Below are 6,848 nucleotides of genomic sequence, written 5' to 3'. Positions count from 1 at the left end.
ATCAGGGAATACTATGAGAAATTATATGCCAACAAATTGGACAACCTGGAAGAAATGGACAATTCCTAAACACCCACACTCTTCCAAAACTCAATCAGGAGGAAATAGAAAGCTTGAACAGACCCATAACCAGCGAAGAAATTGAATAGGTTATCAAAAATCTCCCAACAAATAAGAGTCCAGGACCAGATGGCTTCCCAGGGGAGTTCTACCAGACGTTTAAAGCAGAGATAATACCTATCCTTCTCAAGCTATTCCAAGAAATAGAAAGGGAAGGAAAACTTCCAGACTCATTCTATGAAGCCAGTATTACTTTGATTCCTAAACCAGACAGAGACCCAGTAAAAAAAGAGAACTACAGGCCAATATCCCTGATGAATATGGATGCAAAAATTCTCAATAAGATACTAGCAAATCAAATTCAACAGCATATAAAAAGAATTATTCACCATGATCAAGTGGGATTCATTCCTGGGCTGCAGGGCTGGTTCATTATTCACAATTCAATCAATGTGATACATCACATTAATGAAAGAAAAGATAAGAACCATATGATCCTGTCAATCGATGCAGAAAAGGCCTTTGACAAAATTCAGCACCTTTCTTAATAAAAACCTTGAGAAAGTCGGGATAGAAAGAACATACTTAAACATCATAAAAGCCATTTATGAAAAGCCCACAGCTAACATCATCCTCAATGGGGAAAAACTGAGAGCTTTTTCCCTGAGATCAGGAACACGACAGGGATGCCCACTCTCACCGCTGTTGTTTAACATAGTGTTGGAAGTTCTAGCATCAGCAATCAGACAACAAAAGGAAATAAAAGGCATCAAAATTGGCAAAGATGAAGTCAATCTTTCACTTTTTGCAGATGACATGATACTATACATGGAAAATCCGATAGACTCCACCAAAAGTCTGCTAGAACTGATACATGAATTTAGCAAAGTTGCAGGATACAAAATCAATGTACAGAAATCAGTTGCATTCTTATACACTAACAATGAAGCAACAGAAAGACACATAAAGAAACTGATCCCATTCACAATTGCACCAAGAAGCATAAAATACCTAGGAATAAATCTAACCAAAGATGTAAAAGATCTGTATGCTGAAAACTATAGAAGGCTTATGAAGGTAATTGAAGAAGATATAAAGAAATGGAAAGACATTCCCTGCTCATGGATTGGAAGAATAAATATTGTCAAAATGTCAATACTACCCAAAGCTATCTATACATTCAATGCAATCCCAATCAAAATTGCACCAGCATTCTTCTCGAAACTAGAACAAGCAATCTTAAAATTCATATGGAACCACAAAAGGCCCCGAATAGCCAAAGTAATTTTGAAGAAGAAGACCAAAGCAGGAGGCATCACAATCCCAGACTTTAGCCTCTACTACAAAGCTGTCATCATCAAGACAGCATGGTATTGGCACAAAAACAGACACATAGACCAATGCAATAGAATAGAAACCCCAGAACTAGACCCACAAACGTATGGCCATCTCATCTTTGACAAAGCAGGAAAGAACATCCAATGGAAAAAAGACAGTCTCTTTAACAAATGGTGCTGGGAGAACTGGACAGCAACATGCAGAAGGTTGAAACTAGACCACTTTCTCACACCATTCACAAAAATAAACTCAAAATGGATAAAGGACCTGAATGTGAGACAGGAAACCATCAAAACCCTAGAGGAGAAAGCAGGAAAAGACCTCTCTGACCTCAGCCGTAGCAATCTCTTACTCGACACATCCCCAAAGGCAAGGGAATTAAAAGCAAAAGTGAATTACTGGGTCCTTATGAAGATAAAAAGCTTCTGCACAGCAAAGGAAACAACCAACAAAACTAAAAGGCAACCAACGGAATGGGAAAAGATATTTGCAAATGACGTATAGGACAAAGGGCTAGTATCCAAAATCTAGAAAGAGCTCACCAAACTCCACACCCGAAAAACAAATAACCCAGTGAAGAAATGGGCAGAAAACATGAATAGACACTTCTCTAAAGAAGACATCCGGATGGCCAACAGGCACATGAAAAGATGCTCAACGTCGCTCCTTATCAGGGAAATACAAATCAAAACCACATTCAGATATCACCTCACGCCAATCAGAGTGGCCAAAATGAACAAATCAGGAGACTATAGATGCTGGAGAGGATGTGGAGAAACGGGAACCCTCTTGCACTGTTGGTGGGAATGCAAACTGGTACAGCCACTCTGGAAAACAGTGTGGAGATTCCTCAGAAAATTAAAAATAGACCTACCCTATGACCCAGCAATAGCACTGCTAGGAATTTACCCAAGGGATAAAGGAGTACTGATGCATAGGGGCACTTGTACTCCAATGTTTATAGCAGCACTCTCAACAATAGCTAAATTATGGAAAGAGCCTAAATGTCCATCAACTGATGAATGGATAAAGAAATTGTGGTTTATATACACAATGGAGTACTACATGGCAATGAGAAAGAACGAAATATGGCCCTTTGTAGCAACGTGGATGGAACTGTAGAGTGTGATGCTAAGTGAAATAAGCCATAGAGAGAAAGACAGATATCATATGGTTTCACTCTTATGTGGATCATGAGAAACTTAATAGAAACCCATGGGGGAGGGGAAGGAAAAAAAAAAGAGGTTAGAGTGGAAGAGAGCCAAAGCATAAGATACTGTTAAAAACTGAGAACAAACTGAGGGTTGATGGGGGGTGGGAGGGAGGGGAGGGTGGGTGATGGGTATTGAGGAGGGCACCTTTTGGGATGAGCACTGGGTGTTGTTTGGAAACCAATTTGACAATAAATTTCATATATTGGAAAAAAAAAAGAATTGTTGAATCACTATATTGTACTTCTGAAAGTAATATAACCATGTATGTCAACTACACTGGAATTAAGAGGAAAAAAATTTTAATTAATAAGATTATAAGCATGTTTCTCATCAGAAACTTTGGAGGTTAAGAAACGGTAAGCTGACACAATCAAAGGTCTAAAAGCAAAATCTCTGAACCAAGAATCCTACATGGACAAAACTGTCCTTTAGAAGTGGGTGGGTATAAAATCAAGACATTTCCGGATAAACAAACACTTAGGAAGTTTGTCACTACTAAACTTCCCTGCAAGAAATACTCAGGAGAGTCCTGTAAGATACAGGATAAGTCCTGTAAGGAAAGGACACTAGACAGTAACTGGACGTTACATGAAGAAATAAAGATCTCAATGAAAGTAAACATGTGGAAGGCACCTGGGTGGCTTAATCAGTTAAGCATCCAATTTATGCTTAGGTCATGATCTCACAATTTGTGAGTTTGAGCCCTACATCAGGCTCTGTGCTGACAGCTCAGAGCCTGGAGCAACGTTCACGCTCTGTCTCTCTCAAAAAAAGGAATTGTTTTTTAACTAAAAATATTTTTAAAAATTTAAAAAAGGTAAACGTGGACAATAATGATAGCTAGTATTATTGTAACAGCAGTTTATAACTCCACTTTTTACTTTCTATATGATTTAAGAAACTAATATATAAACAGTCTGAAATCTAGTATTACTGTAACTTTGGTTTGTAATTTCATACTTTCTTTTCTACATAATTTAAGAGACTAGTGTATTAGTAGAATTATTAGTATTTTGGGGCACACAAGGTAGAAAAATGTAATTTTGTGAGATCAACATCAAAAAGGGGTGATGACAGACTTATAAAGGAGCTAGTTTTTGTATGTTTTTGAAGTTAAGCTGGTATAAAATCAAATTAGAATGATATAACTTTTGGATGTTAAATGTAATCTCCATGGTAATCACCTAGAAAATAACTACAGAATATCAACAAAAGGAAATGAGAAATAATTTAAATTTTTCACTATAAGAAAACTAAACACAAAAGAAGATAATGCAGGAAATGAGGGACAGAAGCTATAAATTACATAGAAAATAAACAGTAAAATGACAGAAGTAAGTCATTCTTTCTCAGTAATTACTGTAAATGTAAATGGATTAAGCTCTTAAATCAAAAGGCAGAATGGTTTTTGAAAAATACGATGCAACTATATGTTGTCTATAAAAGACTCACTTTAGATCCAAAGCCACAAATAGTTTGAAATTGAAACAACAGAAAAGGATATTCCATATACACACACGCACACAGAGACAGAGAGAGAGAGTGCAGTAGTGGTTATACTAATACCAAGCAAGACAACAAGACAAACTTTAAATCCAAAAAGTTTACAAGAGACAAAGAAGACACTATACATTACTAAAAAGTTCAATAAAGCAAAAAGATAGAATTATAAACATTTATGTACCTAATAACAGACCATCACAATATATGAAGCAAAAACTGCCAGAATTGAAGAAAGAAATAAATAGCCCTATAGTACTACTTGGAGACTTCAATACCTCACTCACAATAATGGATAGAACAACCAGTAAGGAAACAGAAAAACAATACAATAAACCAACTAGATCTAACACACATACAGAACGCTTTACTCCACAACAACAGCATAAAAACCTTTCTCAAGTGCACAGGATACATTTTACAGGCTAGAGTATACATTAGGCCACAAATTAAGACTCAATTGATTTTTGTTCAATAGATTTAAAAAAAAATTTTTTTAATGTTTATTTATTTTTGAGACAGAGAGAGACAGAGCATGAGCGAGGGAGGGGCAGAAAGAGAGGGAGACACAGAACCCAAGGCAGTCTCCAGGCTCCAAGCCATCAGTACAGAGATCTACGCAGGGCTTGAACTCATCAGCTGTGAGATGACCTGAGCCAAAGTGGGACACTCAACCGACTGAGCCACCCAGGTACCCCTGTTCAATAGACTTTTAAAGATAGCTATCATATAATGTATCTTGTCTGACCACAATGGGATAAGGTTTGAAATCATTAACTAAAGAAAAACTGGAAAAAAAATCCCAAAATTGTGGAAACTGAACAACATATTCTTAAACAATCAATTGATCAAAAAGGACATCACAAGGGAAATGAAAACATAATTAGAAATGAGTGAAAACAAAAACACAATATCCCAAAACTATGGGATGCATAAAAAGTGCAACTAAGGAGGGAATTTATAGATATAAATGTTTACATTAAACAATCAATCTCAAATCAACAACCTACCTTTACAACTTAATGTTGTAAACTAGAAACAAGAGAACGAGGTAAACCCAAAGCTATTGGAAAGAAGAAAATAGTAAAGACTAGAGCACACATAAATGAAATAGAGAACCAAAAAAGCAGTAGAGAAAATCAATGAAAACTATAAAAACTCTTAGAGAAAACATAGGGCAAAGACTTCACAACACTAGATATGGCAATGATTTCTTCAATATGACACCAAAGACACATAAAAAAAAGCAAAAATACACAAATTGGACTTCCTGAAAATTTTTTTCCCAAACTTTAAAGCAAAGTTGACCCACAGTGTTACCTTAGTTTCAGGTGTACAACTTAGTGATTTAACAAGTTTATGTATCCTGCTATGTTAACCACAAATGTAGCTACCATCTGTCCCCATACATTGTTATTATAATATCATTGACTATACTGCTTATGCTGTGCCTTTTATTCCTTTGACTTATTCATTCCATATCTGGAAGACTGTATCTCCCTTCAACCAAATTTGCTCTACCTTCCATCCCCAGCCCCCATCTCTGGCAACCATCAGTTTGTGCTCTGCATTTATAGATCTGATTCTGCTTTTTGTTTATTCATTTGTGGGTTTCTTCTGTAGATTCCATATGTGAATGAAATTATATGGTATAGAAATTTTTAAATTTTGTGCATCAAAGACACTATCAACAGAGTAAAAATGTAATCCACAGAATGGGAGAAAACATTTGCAAATTATAATCATGATAAAAGAATCATATATCTGAATATTCTGATAATGTGCAGAAGATATAGAGAATTCCTATAATTCAAAAACAAAAATACAAACAACCCAGTTCACAAATAAGCAAAGGATGTGAACAGACATTTCTCCAAAGAAGATATACAAATGGCTAATAGATACAAGAAAAGATGGTCAACAACACTAATCATTAGGGAAACGCAAATCAAATTACAATGAGATACAACTTCACTCTCAGTACAATGGCTGCTATGAAAGAAAGAAAGAAAGAAAGAAAGAAAGAAAGAAAGAAAGAAAGAAAGAAAGAAAGAAAGAAAGAAGAAAAAGAGAGGAAGGAAGGAAGGAAGGAAGGAAGGAAGGGAAGAATAAGTGTTAGCGAGGATGTGGAGAAATCAGTAACCTTGTGCACTTTGTGGGAATGTATAATGGTACTGCCGCTATGGAAAACAGAATGGAGTTTCTTCAAACAATTAAAAATAAAATTATATGATCCAGCAATTCCATTTCTTTTTTTTTGTATTTTTTAATGTTTTTTATTTATTTATTTTTTGAGAGGGGGAGGGAGGGGCAGAGAGAGGGAGACACAGAATCCGAAGCAGCTCCAGGTTCTGAGCTGTCAGCACAGAGCCTGACTTGGGGCTGGAACTCACAGACTGCAAGATCATGACCTGAGCTGAAGTCAGAAGCTTAACCAACTGAGTCACCCAGGCGCCCCCCCCCACCCCCCGGCAATTCCATTTCTGGGCATATACCCAAAAGAATTGAAAACAGGGTCTCAGAAATATTTGTATAGCCATGTTCAGAGTGCATTATCCACAATAGCTAAAATGTGGAAGCAACCCAACTGTCTGATGACAGGTGAATAGATAAGCAAAATGTGATATATACATAAAAGGGAATATAATTCAGCCTTTAAAAAGAAGGAAATTCTGTGGGGTGCCTGGGTGGCTCAGTCGGTTGAGCGTCTGACTTCGGTTCAGGTGATGTTCTCGC

This window comes from Panthera tigris, chromosome A3 (assembly GCF_018350195.1).
Source record: "Panthera tigris isolate Pti1 chromosome A3, P.tigris_Pti1_mat1.1, whole genome shotgun sequence".
Taxonomy (NCBI): domain Eukaryota; kingdom Metazoa; phylum Chordata; class Mammalia; order Carnivora; family Felidae; genus Panthera; species Panthera tigris.
This window is presented reverse-complemented; position numbering follows the sequence as displayed.